At 41.8% G+C, this 20,959-nt stretch overlaps 1 long non-coding RNA gene across 4 annotated transcripts in view; it reads left to right on the top strand.

Moving 5' to 3' along the window:
- Positions 1-20,959, top strand: part of LOC310673088 — a 38,828-nt gene that overhangs the window by 1,007 nt on the left and 16,862 nt on the right. For 2 of the 4 annotated variants that reach the window (XR_014508830.1, XR_014508831.1), the window contains exons 2-3: positions 2,265-2,431; positions 5,225-5,338. This is a non-coding gene — a long non-coding RNA (uncharacterized lncRNA). Of the gene's footprint in view, positions 1-2,264; positions 2,432-5,224; positions 5,591-10,225; positions 11,058-20,959 lie in introns of those variants that run through there. The other 2 variants (XR_014508832.1, XR_014508833.1) reach the window with 2 other exon arrangements.

A 20,959-nucleotide genomic window follows, 5' to 3' on the forward strand; every position in this document is an offset into this window, starting at 1 on the left:
TAAGGTAGAGATACGTTTTGCAAGCTTCAGCTACTTCACCACCAGCTGTGCCTGTTCCCCAGGAACCAGCTGTAATACATTATTTTGTAACTGCGGCATGGACTACTGCAGCGCAGTCCTCCTGGGACTGCCTTGGAAGACTATTCAGACATTTCAGCTGGTGCAGATCCTAAGAGCCAATCCAGATTTTTGAGTATGGGTGTTATGTGTTGTCTATAACTCTTCCATCTACTTCCAAGAGAACAATGCCCCAAATTACCTGTCACTGGAGCCCTATTCCATGTGGTTGACAACTGTATGGGAGGGAGAGTAGGGACATGCCCTACTCTCAAGTTGTGATAAATGACATGAGGTAGGCAAAACCCCAGATGAGCCTAATTTGTCTGAAGGTAAATTCCATAGTGGGGACGTGGGTGGCGCTGTGGGTTAAAGCCTCAGTGCCTAGGGCTTGCCGATCGAAAGGTTGCCGGTTCGAATCCCCACGGCGGGGTGCGCTCCCGCTGTTCGGTCCCAGCGCCTGCCAACCTAGCAGTTCGAAAGCACTCCTGGGTGCAAGTAGATAAATAGGGACCGCTTACTAGCGGGAAGGTAAACGGCGTTTCCGTGTGCGGCTCTGGCTCGCCAGAGCAGCGATGTCACACTGGCCATGTGACCCGGAAGTGTCTTCGGACAGCGCTGGCCCTTGGCCTCTTTGAGTGAGATGGGCGCACAACCCTAGAGTCTGTCAAGACTGGCCCATACGGGCAGGGGTACCTTTACCTTTACCTTAAATTCCATAGTGACTGAAGGCTTCCATAGCAAGATCTTACGCAGCAGCGCCTGCCTGCTTACCCTTGGGCAGTCCTACACATAAAGCATGGGATGGGTAGGTGAAGAATCCAGGGCTGACGGGGTGAGGCTGAAGCCTGGGTACAGCTGACTTTTATAGCCAGGGAGCAGACCAGAGGAAAGAAGCTTTCCTTCTAGACCACTCCCTAAACAGCACCCCAGGCTCACCCACGATTGACTGCAACCAGGCAAGCCCCAGCAGCCAGTGCAGCTGGTGAATGAGGAAATGATGTCCTTCCCTGGCTGCATCAAAGATGGAAGATTACCTGAGTGCCGCAACTACACACAACTGTGGACCACAACTGCTGCTCCCCTCCCCCACTCAAACTGGCAATAACCTAACCTGCTTTCTGTTATGTTGAGAATGAACTTAATAATACAGTACTGGTATGGAATTCACATGTTTCATTTGGCTACACAATGAAAAAGTAGATATGTCACATTTTATTCAGTGGTTAAGGAAGGCTGGTACACCTAGCATTATCTTTTCTCAAAATAAAATCAGGAGTTGAAAAAGGGCAGCAGCAGAAGGAACCAAGTGCTATTTAGGCAGTGATCCAACTTTCTTAACAAACAGACCATTTTTCTAGCATAGAGTTTGCAGTTTAATAACGTGCAGCTGCATTATGATTTAACTACACAAGCCCTTAAGTACTGCTCTAGTGCTCATCCTTATTGCTTCAATCAGAAACTAAACAAACACTGTACGTGTATTAAGAGCCAACTTCTTCAGTCATTCTGTACTTCAGAATAAAAACAGCCTCTTTATAATGTACCATTGTATGTTTTTTTTAAAAAATTGTACCAAGAGCTCATTCAAAATAATTTGAACTTTGCCAATGGAACTGAAAGTTCATGTTTACTTTCATTTTAATGAATGAACCATTATTAATTACTTTTATTTCTACGAGTTTCCTTAAGTATGTGGTCCAGTTTTACGAACTTCAAAAAGGATTCCGTGTTCAAGTGAAAGTTTCCTGTTCCAAAGAATACACTTTGCTTTCTCTCTTTTTTTATATTCTGTCTTTTTAAAATAATAATAATAATAATATTCTGCCTTTCTACCATCATAAACTGAGGGCGATGTAAGTACATTTACCATCCCAAACCTGCTCTACTTCAGCAAAGTTGCTTCATTATGTGTTTTTAAGCCATCATCCGTTAAGAACCCAAAGCAATCTTATCTGGCCTCCTGGCTAGAAGGTGTATCAAAAATACAGTAAAAAGTGTGGTCACATTTTCCCTCCTAAGGAAATAATATTTTCAGCTTGTAAAAGAAGTCATATTTTGACTGTGTATATATTACCACTTATATGTTCCAGCATGCTTCCGCTGTTGGTGTTTGACGCTGAATATACATGGCATTAGCTGCAATCCATATCTGTTCTGTAGCTTCTTGAGAAATACTGCTGTTGATGTATTTCCCCCCAAACCAGCTTCCAACTGATTAGAAAATGGAAACCACAGTTAACCTGAGGTGTGTACGTTAGAGACAGCCGTTGAACATGTGCAGATGACAGCTTCAGTGATCTGCACATGTGATCAAGAGTTCAGCACTGGGTGATGTGCATCGACTGAAGAGACCCCCCCCCCCCTCTGGTCTGTACAGCAACATGATGCTACTTGAAATGATGCAGTGAGGGGAGGGGGAGCGGGAAGACAACATCAAACTGTTTTCAGCCCCTAATGTGTTCATAGCCTTTAAAGCTACATCTTTCCTTGTAGGCCTTGAGGCCTATTATTGTGTCATTTCATGGCAGCATGCTGTGTTTTTCCTTTTACATTTTAGTTTACATTTTGCTTTGCTTTAATTTCTTCCATCACAGATCTCCAATTGCAACTGCATGCTTAGAGGAATTTTTCTCATTTCTATACATGTCAAAATTGTGAGAACAATCAGTACTGGGTAGCCTAGAGGCATGAAAGGGGTGTCTATTTTGTTGAGATTTCACATGCTTGCAACTACAGTGGAATGCCTTCAGCATATTATCTGGCAGCACTCTTCAAAACAATATATATTTATATTCCTCAGAACCCGCCTTGTTTGCAAGGAGGCCTGGACTGACATCATGCTCTGGCTTAGAAGACAGAGCCTCAACTTGTCTGATTTTCCAAAGCCTTCATCACTGGCTATGATAGGAATCTTAATGTATGTATATTATTATTATTTGCCAGAATTGCAAAATTTGAAGGCATCCCCTTCTGAAATGAACCATGCTAAAAAGAGGCTAATTGATGCAGACATCTTCTTTTGTACTTGGCAATTTAAAAGTTTGAGACATTTAAAAATGGGGAAATGAAGAAATGCATACAGTATTGTATTTATTTATTTTATCTGCAGAGTATTATATGTTTAGGGACGCGGGTGGCGCTGTGGGTAAAAGCCTCAGCGCCTAGGGCTTGCCGATCGAAAGGTCGGCGGTTCGAATCCCCGCGGCGGGGTGCCCTCCCATTGCTCGGTCCCAGCGCCTGCCAACCTAGCAGTTCGAAAGCACCCCCGGGCGCAAGTAGATAAATAGGGACCGCTTACTGGCGGGAAGGTAAACGGTGTTTACGTGTGCTGCGCTGGCTCGCCAGATGCGGCTTTGTCACGCTGGCCACGTGACCCGGAAGTGTCTCCAGACAGCGCTGGCCCCCGGCCTCTTGAGTGAGATGGGCGCACAACCCTAGAGTCTGTCAAGACTGGCCCGTACGGGCAGGGGTACCTTTACCTATTATATGTTTAAATAATTGCATCATATACTTAGGAGCAGCTAGAGATATGACGGGCCAGAGCCCTCCCACCCCCACATACTTGCCCCTTCTCATCCTATCCCTACATATCTCTAGCAAGTAATAAGAAACAGTTTACAAAAAAAAAGGCAAATAGTGTTTTTTATTTCAAATAATGTTTTATTATTATTTCAAACTAACCCAACAGGCGTCTGCTTCCGGACTGTTTGATTACTTACTCTTTTCTTATATTCATTTTCTGTAAAAACTCACCCTTAAAATAATTTCTATTTTTTGTTATTAATTCAAAAAGTAACAAACTCTTACATATAAGCAGCCAGGAAAGCTGGGGGGGGGGGCAGAGAAAAGGAGAAATGTGTTACAGTACACTGACTTGCACATCTACAAAATCCCGTCTGAAAGTCCATGGAGTTCTTCTGCACAAATCTGACTTGAATGCTGCATATCGGTTCAATTATTATGCATTAGCTCCCTCTTGTGGCAGTTCTACACATTTCTTCGTTATACTGAATTTTGTGCATAAAATACTGGGCAGCAAGATTTGAGCTTTGCTGTTCTGTGAGTTTAGGGTTGCTTTTCCCATTCCTCTTTCATTTGTTTAATCTATTTCTTAATGTACTTATTGTGAAGGAAAGGTAGGGCTGCCACATGGCCTGAATTTCCTCCAGTCTGTTTTCTCGTACACCTTGGACACAGTCAGTGCTCAAGTGAAAAACAACAGGGCTTCCTATTTTACACAACTGTTAAATGTGCAAGAACCCTCCCCTCCCCACACTGGGGAGCCAGTGTGGTATAGTGGTTAAGAGCAGTAGACTCGTAATCTGGTGAACCGGGTTCGCGTCTCCGCTCCTCCACATGCAGCTGCTGGATGACCTTGGGCTAGTCACACTTCTCTGAAGTCTCTCAGCCCCACTCACCTCACAGAGTGTTTGTTGTGGGGGAGGAAGGGAAAGGAGAATGTTAGCCACTTTAAGACTCCTTAGGGTAGTGATAAAGCAGGATATCAAATCGAAACTCTTCTTTTCACCAGGCCAATCTAGGTGTATTCCGGTGACAGTAAACTCAGCCAAGACAATCTCTGTTTCAGCCTTTGCAGTTCCTGATACAAGCATTTATGCTGGTTAAATATTGAAGTAATATTAATACCTTTGATTTAAGTGATAGGAATTAATTTTAGAAAGATCGCCAGGATGAACACTGCAAGACTAGTGTGACTGGTGTGTAGGTCACTTTAAACTGAAAATCCAGTCCTAGCTAGCGGACAGCCAAGGAATATGATTTGGACCCATGGCGGTTGTATTGCAAAAAGAAAAAAAGTATCTAAGACAATCATTTGCAACTGTGAAATAAACTGCAAATAAATATACTATTTCCAGTAACATTTTAAGAAACATTTAATATGAAGTCACAAGCCTTATTTCAAACACTTATTAGTAGCTGTATACTACTATCAGCAGTTATAACTAAACTAAAGGTTCTGTTAATACTACGGGTGTGCAGCAGATTTGAATGAATCTTGAAGCAGATGGTTCAGAGGGATTCTGGGCTTGTTCAAGGCACACAGAAACCAAGTAGGGACCTCCAAAGCACTTAGTGGCTGCACTTTGGGTTGACAGTGGACACCAGACCATATTTATTGTAAATTTGCCTACAGGTGTGTGAGACAGTGCTGGAGCTGTGACAAACACAAGGCCCACATTCCTAGAACTAGCCAAATCTGTAAAAGAATGGAAGCTGGAAAGTCCATCAAGACATGAAAGCAATAGATTACTAAAATGTGAGTAGTAACAATGAGCAACTTTCCTATTATTTACAGTGGAAGTAGATCACAGACCAGACGGTGATGAAATGTAAGATTTGTTTATTTTTAATAGATTTTTCCAAGTGTGAAATTTCCTGGTTTTAGATGTATGGTTTGTTTTTTATTCTTAAATTGTATTTGGAGCCATGATTCATGGAAATGGGACTGTATACGATTTAAGATTTATTGTAATGGCTAGTGGCAAATGGCTTGATACGTTTTCTAATGGGGGAAAAATGAAAACAGTGTTTTTAGAAAATTATTAATTCCCGTAAAGAAAAGAGCTGTATGACACTTTAAAGACCAAGTAATTTATTGCAGTATGAGCTTTCATAAAATGAAGATTACTTCCTCAGACAGTGAAGGTGTTGGAAATACATTATATACGCACAGAGGAAAACTCTTTTGCAAGGTGAGATTAAAAGATAAAGGAAGACATTGAGAAAGCTTATATATGCGATGGAATTCAGCGTCACACTTTGATAAACATTCTGTCTGCTCAAGCGTTTCAACCTGCCAGACTGAGTGGTCACTCCCCCCTGCCCCCCCCCCCAGCTTTGCTGTTCAGTACACACCCCTGAGCCAATTTTGGGGGTGCACGGGGGGGGGGGAGTCCTGCTATGCAAGCGCAACTCCTTGTGCAGGACTTCTGATCGGGCTCTTTAGGTGAATCATGCCAATAATATTTGGACTCATGCAGATGGCATTCAGCATTCATCCTGATTTGCTTGCACAAAGATAACACGGTGATTGGACTATGCCTGATCTTTATTGAGCATTTCTCCTGATTTTTTAATGGGGTGCTCATATGAGCATTGATCCAGCAGTCATCCTGGCTTGCTTACAAGGTGTTTGTACATATTCCTGTTAATTATTCAAACATTCCACTTACATTGCTTACATAGCCAAAAGAGCAACAGCAATGGGCAAGAGTGAGGTATCAGGATATTTTGGTGACATGCACTACATGTAGAAGTATGGGTGGGGGAAAAACACCTATAGGAGAAGAAAATGTAAGAGGAGAGGAGAACCCTCCCCACAAAAACATACCAGTAGGGATTGAGAATGCTTAGTGCCCACTCAATACTGAGCAACTGTTGAGTGGTGGAGGGACAGACTGAAACACAGAATGGGAAGAGTGGCTGCAGAAGGATGGCAGAGGAACAAAAGCATAGGCACCCACCCACTCACTTTCCCACCAGCCTGTACCCTCCCTGGACTGGAACACCGGACAGCAGCACTGCACACTGCAATGTGTTGCTGCAGATCCCACTTGTCCTGCCTAAAGTTCATTCACCTGCACATCTTCCATTCTGCCTCCAAGGATGATAAGGAATAGAGGATATAACAGCCCCATTCACTAGTTTTCTTCACATATTCTGCATTGCACATGGGGCAGGACCATGGCAGCTGGCCACACCCACAACATCTGTGTGCTCAGCTAGCCAAAGGAAAGGGACATGTATTCACAGATGGTTTGTAACAATTACAACCCTTACTTTCTAATTCAGCCAAATTTCATTAGCAGGGATTTACTCAGGGATGTCTTCAGCAGTCGGAGTGGTTCTGACCCGCTCTGTGCATGCAGCTGAGTGTCTCAGAGGAAGAGCTAATATATGCTAACACTACATTAGGATGGAGTACCACTCAACAGTTCCAACAGCAAAGACCGCTGCTCTCACTGAAGATTTTAGTGCCAACAGAAGGTAGATAATTACCACCTTGATATGCAACTTCCATCTTAACAGTGTTTAGTCTAATACATCATTTACTTGTATTACTAAGACAGCAGTAGCTATTGCTAACATATGATAATTTAAGGTTGGAATCACTTAGTTCACAGACTGTGAAAAACAAATTACTCTTTGAAGAAATTCTATTCATACATTCCACCCATGAGAAGCCCCCCTCTCTATATTTGAAAGATTATGCCATCTTTAAGCCATCGTGAGATTATTAGCAATAGCAGAGCTAGCTATATGAAAGCACAGTAGTTTATATAAATAGCCGAGGGTGGCCAATGTAGCTTTATTTTGGTTTTTGCAGGAGTCCACAAGCTCAAACTACCACTCCATGTGGCCTCTACATACAGAGTGCAATTATGGCTGGTTTTATGCTAGCCAACATGACCTGAACATTAGTTAAGTGTGAGAAATTCAGCAAATACATCCATATATTTATTTCAGGTAGGATCATATGGGTCTGTTTCGCCTGTCTTTGCAACCCTTTTGTTTATTCAGTCAGCAACGTTGAAGCTTTCATTTTTGGAAAACATTTAAAAGCAAATAAAGCCAATATTTTTCAGGGCAAATGTTTCCTAGGCCTTCTGATTACCAAAGTATTACTCAATGTTGGCAAACAATTAAAGATACAACCCTCTTGTAGGGGCTACGTTCATTATCCTTATAATTCCTTACCGGATCCATTTAAGAAATGCATAACGTCTAGCAACTACTCCATAAGGGATAGATGCATTTTATGTGGAATTTAACCTAGCGCTGCGTCGTGCAGGTGTGCAGGGGATGAGGTCTGCTCATGCAGTAGTACTTTCCTCCCTCTCCTCCCGCTATGCGCCTCCTAAATGTGTGCTATGGGTCCCCACCTACTCTCCAGAGAAGATTTAGAGGGTGCAGAGGAAAACTCATTACATGAGCGGACCTTGTTCCACATACACAACAACGTGTTTGAATCCTGCCCTTTATGCATTTTACTACCCATTAACTTAGTTTGGAGAGGCCCTTTTGGAGCGCTTTGCAATTCTTTTTGTTTTAATGACCCTCACTGCTCATCCCTAACTCAATATCGTTTATGAACCAATTAAAAAAACACAGGTACCAATACCAATCCTTGGGGGAAACTACTTTCTACATGGGAGAACTGTCCTTCCTGTTATGTAGCCTAAGAGGACCTCCCCACTTACCTAGGGAGTATGTCCAACTGAAATGAAAATGGCTTTACTGCTGAATTCACTTGTCCTCTTAGAAGAGAAAGGACACAATCATTTTCAAGTGTGTTTCAGCATTTGATAGCTGTAGTCTTGTAGGGTGTTGGATAGATTCATCAATATAGATTCCTCAGGTTTTTCCTTGAATTCTTTTTGCACCAAGTTGCACTTCAGTGGTAAGGCTGAACATTATGACCATTAATTCTGCCTGATATTTTGTGGCTCTTTCGCTTGCGACCAAGCTACTCAGAATCAATGGCTAAACTGAGAATTGTACTCATTCTGTTTAGCATGTGGTGTAGGCCTTCACAACCCTAAGCCACAAGAGAGCATTGCAGCTATTTGCATCTTTCCCAGATCATCTTCCCCTCCCCCCTTTTTAAAACTTGGGTATCTTTTCCGTAAATCACTTTCTGATCAAAAGCACAGGATCTTGGAAGACATCCATGCAAGTTATTGGAACAGGATGCTGCAGCACATTCTTATCACTGTGGGTTGCTTCATTGTGCTTTTGAGCCAAAAGCCTGATCCAAATTTTTCACACTTTTATGCAATGCTATGTGAAGCTCTGCCAGTGCAACTTGTATTCTTCTGCAAGCCAGGATTCCTGAACGCTCTCATCTACTTCCCTGATGCTAAGCAGGCTCGTGCATGCACGGGCTAATGGAGCAGACTTCACAGAATTTTAATCTTTAAGCTCATAAGTTCTTTTGACAGCTCTATTCACTTTTACCTAGTAAATATGAAGGGTGCTTCCATTTTCACATAGCACTTCCATCACTGACCAATTGAGAGGATCATAAGTGAGTTGTTTGCTGCTTCAAAAATGGATGAAGAGAGTATGGCTACAGGGCTCCTTTGAGACAAAGGGTGGGATTAAATTTAATATGTCGATTAAAAAAAATTAGTAATTCTCTTTTCTTCCCAGTTCAGTTCCCTGTTCTATACAAGCTAGCGTGCATTTATAGGCAAAAAGATTTCCCCAGCTCAGTTACCTGTACAAGGTATTGCAGATCATTTCTACATGCTTAAGGAAACAATGCTGAATATACCTTTGGGCTTTGCCTTTAGCGTGGAGCATGCTGAACTGAGATTTCGACAAACCTATTAGCAAGCAGAGTTTGCATCCATTAAAATAAATGAATCCACAATGGAATAGCACTAAAAAGACACTTTGTTGACTCACACCTGGCTTCCAGTTCCGCTTTCCCTTAATGGGGGCAGCCCCATGACAGCAGAAGATAGTTGGCGAAGGGAAAAAAAAGATGATTGAGGGTAATCATTCTTGCAAATTCCTCCCAAGGGACAGAGGGAATGGGGCTTTACTCACAGTCCATATCGGTACCTGGCGCTCGCTCCAGCATGGAATGCGGGGGCAGGGAGGCACTGAGTGCAAAAGCACTTTGTCTGGTGAAAACCCTCCAACGTCGCCATTAAGAAGCAGAGATTCTACTGTTAATTAGAACTTAATTGGAGTAAAGTACAGGCACATGCTAAAAGAGATGAGATCACAAACTGCGGAACAAACCAACTGCAAGGACTTTAAGGTTTGAACTTGAGATAAGACTTCATTTGGTACAAAAGACGGTGGGGAAGAGGGGAGCCTACAGTTTCTTTATTTAAAGTTTTCTTCTCTACATTTATGATTCGGCAACCCTCCTCTGAATGTTAGTTCAAATTATATTTGTACAAGTGAGGATGGAAGAAATTGGATTATAAATATGGAATATAACACCAAACGGAACTGTTTGTGTAACAAAAAGGAGAAAGGGAGGGAAGCTGTATTTTGCAAAAGGTGTATGACGGAAACTTAGAGCTGACTCTTCCCCATCCTATATTATTTACAAAGTGAACTTAATAATGCTAAGAGGACTTTGAATTTAATTTAATTGGAAGTATAATTGCTCATATATCTTCAGTTGGAAGGAAGGATGAAAGGAGTCTATGAGCTGCCAAGGAACTGATAAGGTTCTTCACTGAGTCATCTGCAGTTCGACAGACTGCTCTCCTTCCCAGGCTGAGAAGAAAAATGGTGACAACAGTTTATTTACTGGGACAGAGCGACTATTGCATCTGTTGTTAAAGTTCTCTGTCCAAAAAACCCGACTATAATAATTGGCCAGAAGGAGCCTGAGTTTCACTTTCTCTTTCTATCTCTTCTTTCTGGTGTGCTGTTCTGTACATAGTACACTTAGTGTTAAGGTTTAGACTTATTATAAGTATTGTAAGTTTAGGTTAAGTCTGCTGCAACTGGATTTCTTATGGACAGTGCCAATCCTGGGTGTATTGGATTTGTGATCATTATGCTCATTTGCCTTCAGTAGCAGTAAAGCTCTGCTGGATTAAATACAATTGCCTGTGATCTGTTTTGGGGGATCCTGCAACATGTTTAAGTTTTTACTCTGCTAACTAGGAGCGTCTCAACCCCCATCGTTCAGCCCGGACACTGAGATCTAGTGCCGAGGGCCTTCTGGCGGTTCCCTCATTGCGAGAAGTGAGGCTACAGGGAACCAGACAGAGGGCCTTCTCAGTAGTGGCACCCGCCCTGTGGAACGCCCTCCCATCAGATGTCAAAGAGATAAACAACTACCTGACATTCAGAAGACATCTTAAGGCAGCCCTGTTCAGGGAAGTTTTTAATATGTAACACTGTACTGTTTTTAACACTTGATTGGGAGCCGCCCAGTGGCTGGGGAAACTCAGCCAGATGGGCGGGGTATAAATAATAAATTATTATTATTGTTATTATTATTAGCTATACATTGGAGTTCTGCTCTAGATCAATATTGAGTAGAATTTCATGACAATACAGGAGGTAGCAAGGGGGAGGAGAGGAGGGGGGAGTTTTTTTGCCGGAGCAGAAGCCTGTTTTGCAACAGTGTTGGATACAGCCCAGTGTTAGAATGAACCCAGTGGTAAACACACAGTGAGATGGATGTCATCTCTACTGTGATCAAAGCTGCCAAGGAAAGTGTAGCTGTCGTCATGGACATCCCTGTCACTCTCTGCATGTATGCTTCAAATCGTGCTAATCTTGCTCCTCAAGACAATGTACTCACATACATGTTTGTGTGGAGGAATTTGGCAAATACAGAAAATGCCAAAGCCGCAGCCAAACAGTACACAAGATCTGCCTGCCCCCATAAGCCAGCCAGGCTTTGCAAGTCGCAGTGTGTCGCTGTGTCCACACATTCTCTTCCAGGCCTACCTGTAGATGTTGGTAATAGATCCTGGGACCTTCTGCATGGAAAGCAGATGGTCTCTATCACCAAGCTACAGCCCTGTCCTCTATAAATGCACATGCAGCCTGCTTTACGTGTTAACCGGATTTATACTTCAGCAAAAGACTTCAGTATCTCATGGAAAGACATGGTTTCAACAGATGAACATTAGCAACGTGCACAGTGGAAGCAGAGAGTGCAGAAATAAGTGGCTGGATGCCTGTATGTGGAGAGACGTCACTGGGAATTCACATGTTTCTTTTTTTCTTGCACCACTCAAATTTCTCCTTGATCCATGAATCATTGTAATTTCTAAGTAAAGCATAATTAGAAGGAATGTAGACCTCCATGTCGTATAATTGAAAAATATGTTTATGGAATAAATCAATAACAGCCTGTTTTGCAAAAGTGGCTTTGAACTGGCTAATTGGATTAGCAGCAGATGGTGGCTTTTCAATTGTCTTGGCTTAGAGCAACTGATTGCTTTTAAAAAATAATAATCACAAAAGACTTTTATTTAAGACAGATATTCCATAATCTGGGAATATCTATCTCTTCTCATCTGCCTGTGGCCTATTGTGCAATTTGAGTAATTCATAACTTTAGTGCTCATCTTATTTCACTTGTTTAAAAACAGCACTGTGTTGACAGACACATTTTCCCCTTTAGGACAATGTGTTCCCTTGCAACATTGTTCCTATAAATTAAGCATGTTGCTTTGCTAGGAATTTTAACAGGATCTTTCTATTGTACCAGATTCTTTGGTTTCTGCCTCTGTTTTGCTTCGTTCACATCTATTAATGACAGCATTGGGGTGAAGAGCCAAGCTCTAATTTGAGTTTTATAATTTCCTAACTTAAGCATTTTTTTCATGCAGTTCACTTGCTGCAATAAACCTCTGATTTGCCTTATTTATTCATTTTTAATTGAATTGTATCAGTGTTTTAATGCACTCTGAAAGCTTGGTTTAGGGCCCAATAAGCATTTTCTATTTCCATTGCTGTCTTTTGAAGTTAAAAGCAGTAAAACTCTATATGGAGTTTCCTTTGATACTTCAGAAGCTCCAGCTGGTGTGTAGCAGACAACCTGTCACGTTGTCCTCTCATCCTCATAGGGTAACATCTCACAGCAAAACTTCTCAGTAACCAGAGATTAGAAGCCAGGCTTCTCTGTAGCAAAACAGGATAAAATGATGGCCAGAGACAGTTACAACACAGGGGGCATACACTAACAAGGTCAAAGGAGGGGGAGAAACAAATAGATGCTCTGGTCTAGAATATCATTAAAAAGGTGAGGGGGGCAAGTCAGTCTTGTAGCCTATTAAAAAGAATTGAATAAAGGGGTCTTGAAAGGGCAGGATATTGATCCTCAAGTGGTAGCCTTGCCATTTCCTTTTGAAAGGCTACTATTCTGCATATATGGACAGTGTGTTCATTTTTATCAAACCCTTTATTCACACCCTTTAAAACCCCAGGTGTCATGAAGTATTATAATGCGGGAAAGTACAACAAAGGCCTCCTGCACTCGTAGGGCCAGTTCTTTTGATCACCCTTCGTGATGGAACTGTTGTAAAGCTGCTGTACAGAACAGGCCTTTTAAAATAAGAAGGGCAGGTTTAAAAAAAAAAAAAAAGATGGCCAGGTGGCAAATCTCGATCTGCTCAGTCACCTGCTTTTATCAGCTTTGCATAAGTACCTGGCACCAATTCATGCCCTTTTCTAAACTGGAAGGTTTCCAGTTTCACAGTTTATGTTTCCTGTAGTAACTGCAAGCAGGGACAATTATCTTTTCATTGCATTTTGTTTATGTCATCTGTACTGTGAAGTATCATACTGATCCATGCCTATATACGCTATCTTACTCTTAATCATTTTTTATTTTATCACTATAATTTATATCCTACACAAAAACACACCCACACTATAATAGAACAATAGCAAACTTGTTCTTATGCTATTTAACAGCTGACTGTATTCATTATTTGACAATAATTAGCAAAGGGCCTGTTAGAAGTTCCGTATTGTTTTTATTACCTTAGGCTTCAACGTGTCTGTCTAAATTAAATTCAACGACACCAGATCTTTAGGGTTATCCTTTTAAGGTTAAATGCTAAACTTACTTTTTGTTCAAAAAAATGTATTAGCATTGAGTCTATTGCAACGTTTCAGTTTCTAAGTTTTGCACACAGAGATCCAAAGCTTGATCATTGGCATCTCTAGTTCAAAAGGCCAGGTAGTAAGTCAGGCATAGGCAAACTCGGCCCTCCAGATGTTTTGGGACTACAATTCCCATCATCCCTGACCACTAGTCCTGTTAGCTAGGGATCATGGGAGTTGTAGTCCCAAAACATCTGGAGGGCCGAGTTTGCCTATTCGTGTAATAAGTGTTTTAAAACGCTGTGAAGAGCTCAGTCCGCCACAGTGGGAAACACTGGGTTAAAGGGGGGGGGGAATAATCTGATCTTCTATAAGACAACTTCCTAAGTTTGTACCAATTTATCAATTGCTATTTTGTATGGAGCAGGTAGAAGCGGTACTGCTAAGATCCCTAGGGCTGCCATTGCATGCATACTTTTTTCAAATAAGCATGCACGAGACTACGTGTTGCTTAAAAAACAGAACCGTACATTCTGTTCTGTAAAAAAAAAGGGGGGGGGAGATACTACTACCAATATATTTCTGATACAGCAGAAAAAATGGGATTAATTTTGTAAACCTGCATTACTTTAGTTGGGCCACATGCACTATTTTTCATGCACACTCCCAATCTTCTGTCTATTTGTTTTTTACTTGCCAAGATTAAAGCATCTTTACAGTCCATCCATCCTGTTTTTCTTCACTTTTCTTTCCATACATGAGTTTTGCAATAGGAAAGGGCATTTCTTCAAAGTGGACTGCTCACTCGCAGCTGTAATAGTATCAATCTATGTGGGCTTGAACTGGTACAGAAATAGCTATGGGAGCTTATTCTCAGCTTGCGAGCAGGAAATGGTTTACCAATTGCTGAAGCAAAATGTTAAGAAACGTTTCATTTAAAAAACCCCTATTTTACCCTCCAGTAAACAAAGTGGTTTTGTTTATTTCTTTAAAGTAAACTTATCTAGTCCCCTGCATTGCCAAGTACAGCTGTTCATGCCAATGTGAGCTGCTAGCTTTTGCCTGCAGCTTCCATGCAGCTTCCCCAGCACTGGGTTTCTTGAAACCAGATCACAATTAAACCGTCCAAATTCCATGACACGTAGAAAACCTTTAACATGCTTTGTAAATTACCTATCGCAACAACTCCTGAGAAGGGCCTGTGAAATAGTTGGTTGTTTGATAGAATGTTTATGCAACCATAGAAAGAAACAGGAACAATATTAAAGTCCAGAAGGATGGTCAAACAGGTTTATCAGATACACACTAAGGCTGAAGTTGTGCATGCACTGTCAAGCACATTAATGGTCTCTCAGGAATCTTCCCTTCAGCTTCTCAAGAACATAAGGATAGCCCTGGTGGATCAGTCCAGGCTCCTGTTCTCACAGTGACCAACCAAATGCTCTTGGGAATCTTGTGACCAGTTTAAAAGCTGCTTTGCCACTGTAATGGTTCTAGGGATTGCTTGTGCGTAAGTTGCCTTTACTCGTGACTATCTTGCATGGTTGAACCCTTTCTGAGAGAGCAGCCTCTTTCTCGTGGCTGCCTCAGTCGCTGGCAGAATCCGTCAGTGGGTGTTTCTTAAAACGCTTCCAACATAAAAGCTGCTTGACGCCCAGTCTCCTCCCCCGTTGCCTGCGTGAAAGTTTTTTGTGCACTGTGGGCGCGGGCAACGGAGCACTTGTCCCCTCTCCGCTTGTCTCCTGCGAAGAGTCCTGGAGCCAACTCTCCGCTTCCTCTATCTCCTCCCCTTCTCCACTGGTGTTGCGCTGATTTCCTTCCCCAGCGTATGGGCTATCCCTCCTCCTACTGGGACCCTCTCCACCATCATCCGGGAGCCCTCTCGCCTCCTCCTGTTCCGATGGCAGTTCCCTGACAGCCACATTTTTTATTTTAAGTACCAGCAGTTTGTTTCCATTGCGGTTCAAATGGAGGAGCCCATTCCTCTTGTAAAGGCCTGGCTTGTCCCATAATGTTCCCCAGTGCCTAACAAATCCAAAACCCTCTTCCCAATACCATTGTGTCATCCACACATCAGGACTGCAAAACTGCCTGTCCAGTTGGTCCTGTGTGTGAAACTGGCAGCATTTCGATAAAGCCTTGTTGGTCCTGGTTTTCAACATACAACTGGTTTTCAACATACAACAGCCTAAAGATCTCCAATAAGATGTGAAAAACTGTTATTACACCGCCCCTCTGCCTGTCTGCCATTTCTCATTGGGATATCCCTGTCTGAGGTAGTTTGTCCACTTATAATTGCAGTGTATTACTTTCAAAAGCCTGCCTATGATGATCATAGTCTTCTATTCAAAACTGTAATTTGCATTTGTTCAGCTGTTATTTCCATCATTGTTCCAGCGTTGAGTAAACAGACAGTGTCAGCTTTTTGGAATATTACATATTCACGTTCTTCTATATTCTGCAAGTTATGTGAGATGTTCTCAGTGGTGGTCACGAGGGCCCTATATTTTAGTATATATTGAAACCACATTGTTGCATACCATGAGTCTTATTTCATGTTCCTTGCTTCACTGCAGCCACTCACATTCTGCTAAAACCTACTATGCTATTTGACATCTATCTTTTATAAACAAGTCCCTCTAATGCATTTTCAGAGAGGGTTACTTACCAGATGAAGCTATTTTAGCCTGAACATTTTAAACTATTAAACCTAGGCTCTCCACATTAGCCAAAGCACATATTTTAACCCCTGTGACTATTTCATGCTTAACTCCATAAAGCTAAGACAGAAAAGACGACTAATGTAAATACACATTGCTATTTGCCTTGCTGATGCTGATGCTGTTTATTCTCTTAACAATAAGTTTTGCAGTTCCCAATAAGAAATAAATATTAGTTGATTAGTGAATATTGTTGGTCACTGATGGTCTCTACATGAACATACACCTTTGTTTTTAAATGTGATATATAAGAGAAACGTTCAATTTACTTCATTTTTGCCCGTCGTACACATCAGGAAACATTTCTCCTTAAAAGGCCAGAAGGGTCACCACTGCAAAGAAAACTCTGGTCAATGGGATGATCATAAAAAGAAGGTTTTATCCAACTAAGTTCTAACCAAAAGAGACCCACTGAAATTAATGGACCTCATTTAGCCATGTCCATTAATTTTAAAGGGTTGACTCTGAATATTACTAGCACTGGATACAACCCATACATTTGTTTTTGTAAATAGCTACCAAACTTTTAAGTTTTTTGTTCTGTTCAGCTAAGAAATTAAGATACTGGTTTAAAAGAACTGAGGATGGCCAGCCCTTGAGCCAGAAGCTGCATCTGTTGCTGTTTGTGACCACAGCATAAGAATGACTGCTGCCGTCATCCATCTTACTTTCCTTCTGCTCCATGTTCTGTGATACAGAACTGGAGTTTCATTTGCTATCAGAAGAAGGAAAGCAGGACAAGAGAATGGACTGTCACACTACTGAGAAGGGTATCACCTTTCTGACCGAAAGTTAATGTGCTGGTGCTGTTAAACAAGAGAAAAGTGTCTCCTGATCAGGACCCTAAGTGTGTTGATTGCAGTCATGTCAAGGATTTAGCTGAAAAGCAGTTGTGTGCTACTGACTGTGTTCTAGTTTTCGACTATTTTAGAGAGTTCCAACTGTTTCTGGTTAAACTAAAATGTGTCTGAAACAACAGTTTGGCTTTTTTCTTTTTTTCTTTTTGCACTGGCAGCATGCATAAGCGTGCTTCAGCTCAGCCAATTTTCTTTTAGACAGATCTTTCAATGTAAAGCTTTTTTCAATGCTCTTGAGCAGGTTTTTGATAACATTGTCCTGTGAAAGCAATATATCCTTCAACATCTCACAGACATAAATATAGGTACGTCTGTTGTACACCTTCTCTGACCCTTTATTGGTCATAGTAAATATAGTTAGATGATGCACGCACGTGCACACACACATCTTAGGGCTGTGCCATTTAAAAGTCCAGTGAGGCCTAACATTCTGCTCCTAATAAACCAGAATTGCTTGTGATCTAAGCTCACCCAATACACTTGAAAAGGTCCACACACAGAACAAGGGGCAAAGTATCCTGATGGTATAGACTGGGCTGTTCACATGTGAGGGTTTATTTTCAGGCATCCATGCTCAGTGCGCATCAGGGATGGCGCTAGTCCAGCTGCACATCATTGCAGATGAGGTTTATTCTAGAAGTTTTAGGATGGCCTGAGATAGAAGCCAGAAAAGATAGCTAGCTAGTGAAGTGTAGGTGGGTTCCCACAAAGCAAGACACAGCAAGAACCTTTATTGAACTAACAGAACTGGACAACAGGGGCAAAGCAACTGCTTATATACATTTCTGAAGGCCTGAGCCACTTCCACTCCCAACGTGATTGGCTGTCTAAACTCCCAAGCTGCAAATCATAACTCAGAGTTTAAGGGCCAATGGCAGTGGCCCAAATCCTGAAATGTTCTGTGATTGGATATCATGTATCAAATCAGAACACAGGGGCTCAGAATCCTTAGTCCAGACTTAAGCTCAGGCAAACACAGACCACTGAATAACAGATGATGATAGATGATAGATAGATAGATGATAGATGATAGATAGATAGACAGATATAGATAGATAGATAGATAGATAGATACAGATTTTTTTGTTTTCTAATTTAGAACAAATATGCACTTTACATACATAAATACATTCATAACCCTTTATCTTTTTCTCTTACACAGACTACACATACATGTTTCTCTCTCTCTCATACAGACACACACCCTGACCGTGTTAATACCCATTGTTCCTTCTTATCCTCACCCACATACTTTAAAAACAAAATAGCCCTTATAGGGGGCTAACCAATTAACTATGGTCGGTTCCACATGGCTGGTGGGCAGGAAATGGCTGAGTGAATAGGCTGATTCCTCTGTCCCCACGCTTTTGGGGGAGAGTTACCCCAAAGGGCTAAACAACTGTTTGCCACCAGCTCCAAGGAACAGACAAGCCAGAAACTCCTGAGGGAATAGAACAATCCATGTCTCTCTTTCTCAAAAAGAATAAGAAAAATGGACAACAATAGGGAATGAAGACAGCTTAAGCAAAGGGTTAAAGTACTTTTTGGTATCAGGGTGCAAGGGTGGGTCATCTGTCTGGCAGGTTTCCATATTTGCTGTTCAAGGGGGACTTTCTTTTCTGCTTTATAACCTAATCAGCAGCGTGGGAAGTCATAATCTAGAAGTGTCTATAGTTTCTGTGCCAATTATGCTCTTGCCTTGAGCACAGGAAACCATCTACCTGGTGAGAGTCATGAGATTACTGGTTTGGATAGCAATACCTTTTGGCTTGAAAAGAGTCTGCAACTTTGACTATGTGGGATGTCTAACTAAGCTGGTTTCATAGTTCAAGGCCTATTACCCTGATGCAAATGAACCAGCCTCTAAAGATGCAAAATACTTTGTTCCTCGTTGTGGCTTGCCCACTGAAAACTTTTAACTTCATTTCTGTGCTTATCCTGAATAAACATCCTCCCACATATCAAAACACCCAGAGGATGCTAGTCCTTTGTACAACAGTTGCAATGAATTACCCAGCCCCTCATTATGGTTGAATGGAATTAGCCTTCTCATGAAGGCTGTGGATGGGAAAAAAATCTCTCATTTCGGCTGGCCACGGCCCGCCACAACTTTGGCTGCTTAGCAGAGCCACCAGTCTGCCTGCCAGTGGCCAAATAACCGCAACAGGAGTCAGCTTTAGTTCTCAGGCTAATTAGTCCCAGGCATTTTGGAATCAAGGGAAAGTTTGAATGGGGGAAACAGGAACAAATGACATTTGCACATTGTTTTAGAATTAGGCTTCTGTTTATTTACTGTTCACAATAGGTATGCTACAACGGCTGCTCCCCTCCACACTGTTAAGAGATATATGATCCCAAACTCTTGGGATCCTGTATTCCACTTAATTGAATTGGGCTTATTCTCCTATGAGTGTACACAGGATTGCAACCGAAGTCTTTTGGGATAGCACACCATGGTGGCCAGCTTAAAAACTTCAATCATGTTAATCAACCAATCTATGAATGATCTTGTTTTATGTTATTATGTGTGGGGAAAGAATATATATATATATATATATATATATATATATTCCCTGCTCACAGTGCACATTAGCTCCATCTAAGTAATGGAAGACTCTTGACATATACCAGATCTTAGATAGCATCCATTTCGAGAGCTTGGCATTTTCCCCAAGTAAACAGCCTTATAAGCACAGAAGGGTTTGCCTTGCGAACACACAAAGCGAGAGCAATCAGCCTAAGAGGGAAGGTCTCTTAGATCGGAGTCCAAGAGAAGATTTGCCAAAACAACTTATAGAGAAGGGACATAAATGCTCATGCATAAATACTTATTGTTTACCTTCAGCTGGTCAAAACTAGTCAAGATTCAAAAGAGATGAGTCCAATGTTATGCCGTGTGTTTATAGCTTTGTGATGCACTGATCTAAGGCAGATCTCACTTAAATAAAAGCGACCAAAAGCAATCACTGAGCTAGTCAGAGACATTGGAGTATAGCAGATATGCATGAAAGGGAGGCTCTGATGAAGTGTATTCACATTAAGATTGACTGCGCCTGAGTTGGACAACTCTTCAGATGCATAAGAGAGACTGGACAAAAATCTTTAGTTGCTTAAACAGCTCTATTTGCACATCTGGAGAAATCCCAAGCCATAGGTTATAGGGTGTGTTTCGTTTGTTTAATGCCAGGCACCATATGGAGAGCGGAGATTGAAGTACCAGTTCTCTGCTCTCAACATCACCAGATTTTCTGCCCTGCAAATGGGCCCACAGGGATTTTGAGACAGACAGCAGAAACTGTGGGAAGACACATCTTGAGCCAGTCAACCGCACCCTACATCCTTCTTTTCAACCTCCAGGGCTCGCTGCAGTTCATCTACCTGTGCAATTTGCTGCTGAAGGCAATTAGAGCAGCAATGGAGAACCTCCAGCCCAGGGGCCAAATACTCCAGGGCTGGATCTAGACACCTCAAAGAAGTGTTTCAGTTAAATGTGTTGTAAACTTTGTATGAGAAATCGGGTTGGCAAAAACAGAACTCCACAGCGCCATCTGGTGTCACAGTGTTATAATGCAAATACAATGCATATAAAGTGCTTTTTCTTTGCCAATGTACTATAGCTGAGTCCCAAGACACTCGTCAAGCTGCACGTCTCACTAGCCAGGCCCCTCACTGGCCCAGCTTCACAGTTTCCTTGCTGGAAAGTTTCCTGGAACTCTAATGCCGCTTGCTTACCTTGAGGATAAAAAGCAAGCATGTGAG

This window comes from Podarcis tiliguerta (genome assembly GCF_965153285.1).
Source record: "Podarcis tiliguerta genome assembly, chromosome: 2".
In the NCBI taxonomy this organism is placed as follows: domain Eukaryota; kingdom Metazoa; phylum Chordata; class Lepidosauria; order Squamata; family Lacertidae; genus Podarcis; species Podarcis tiliguerta.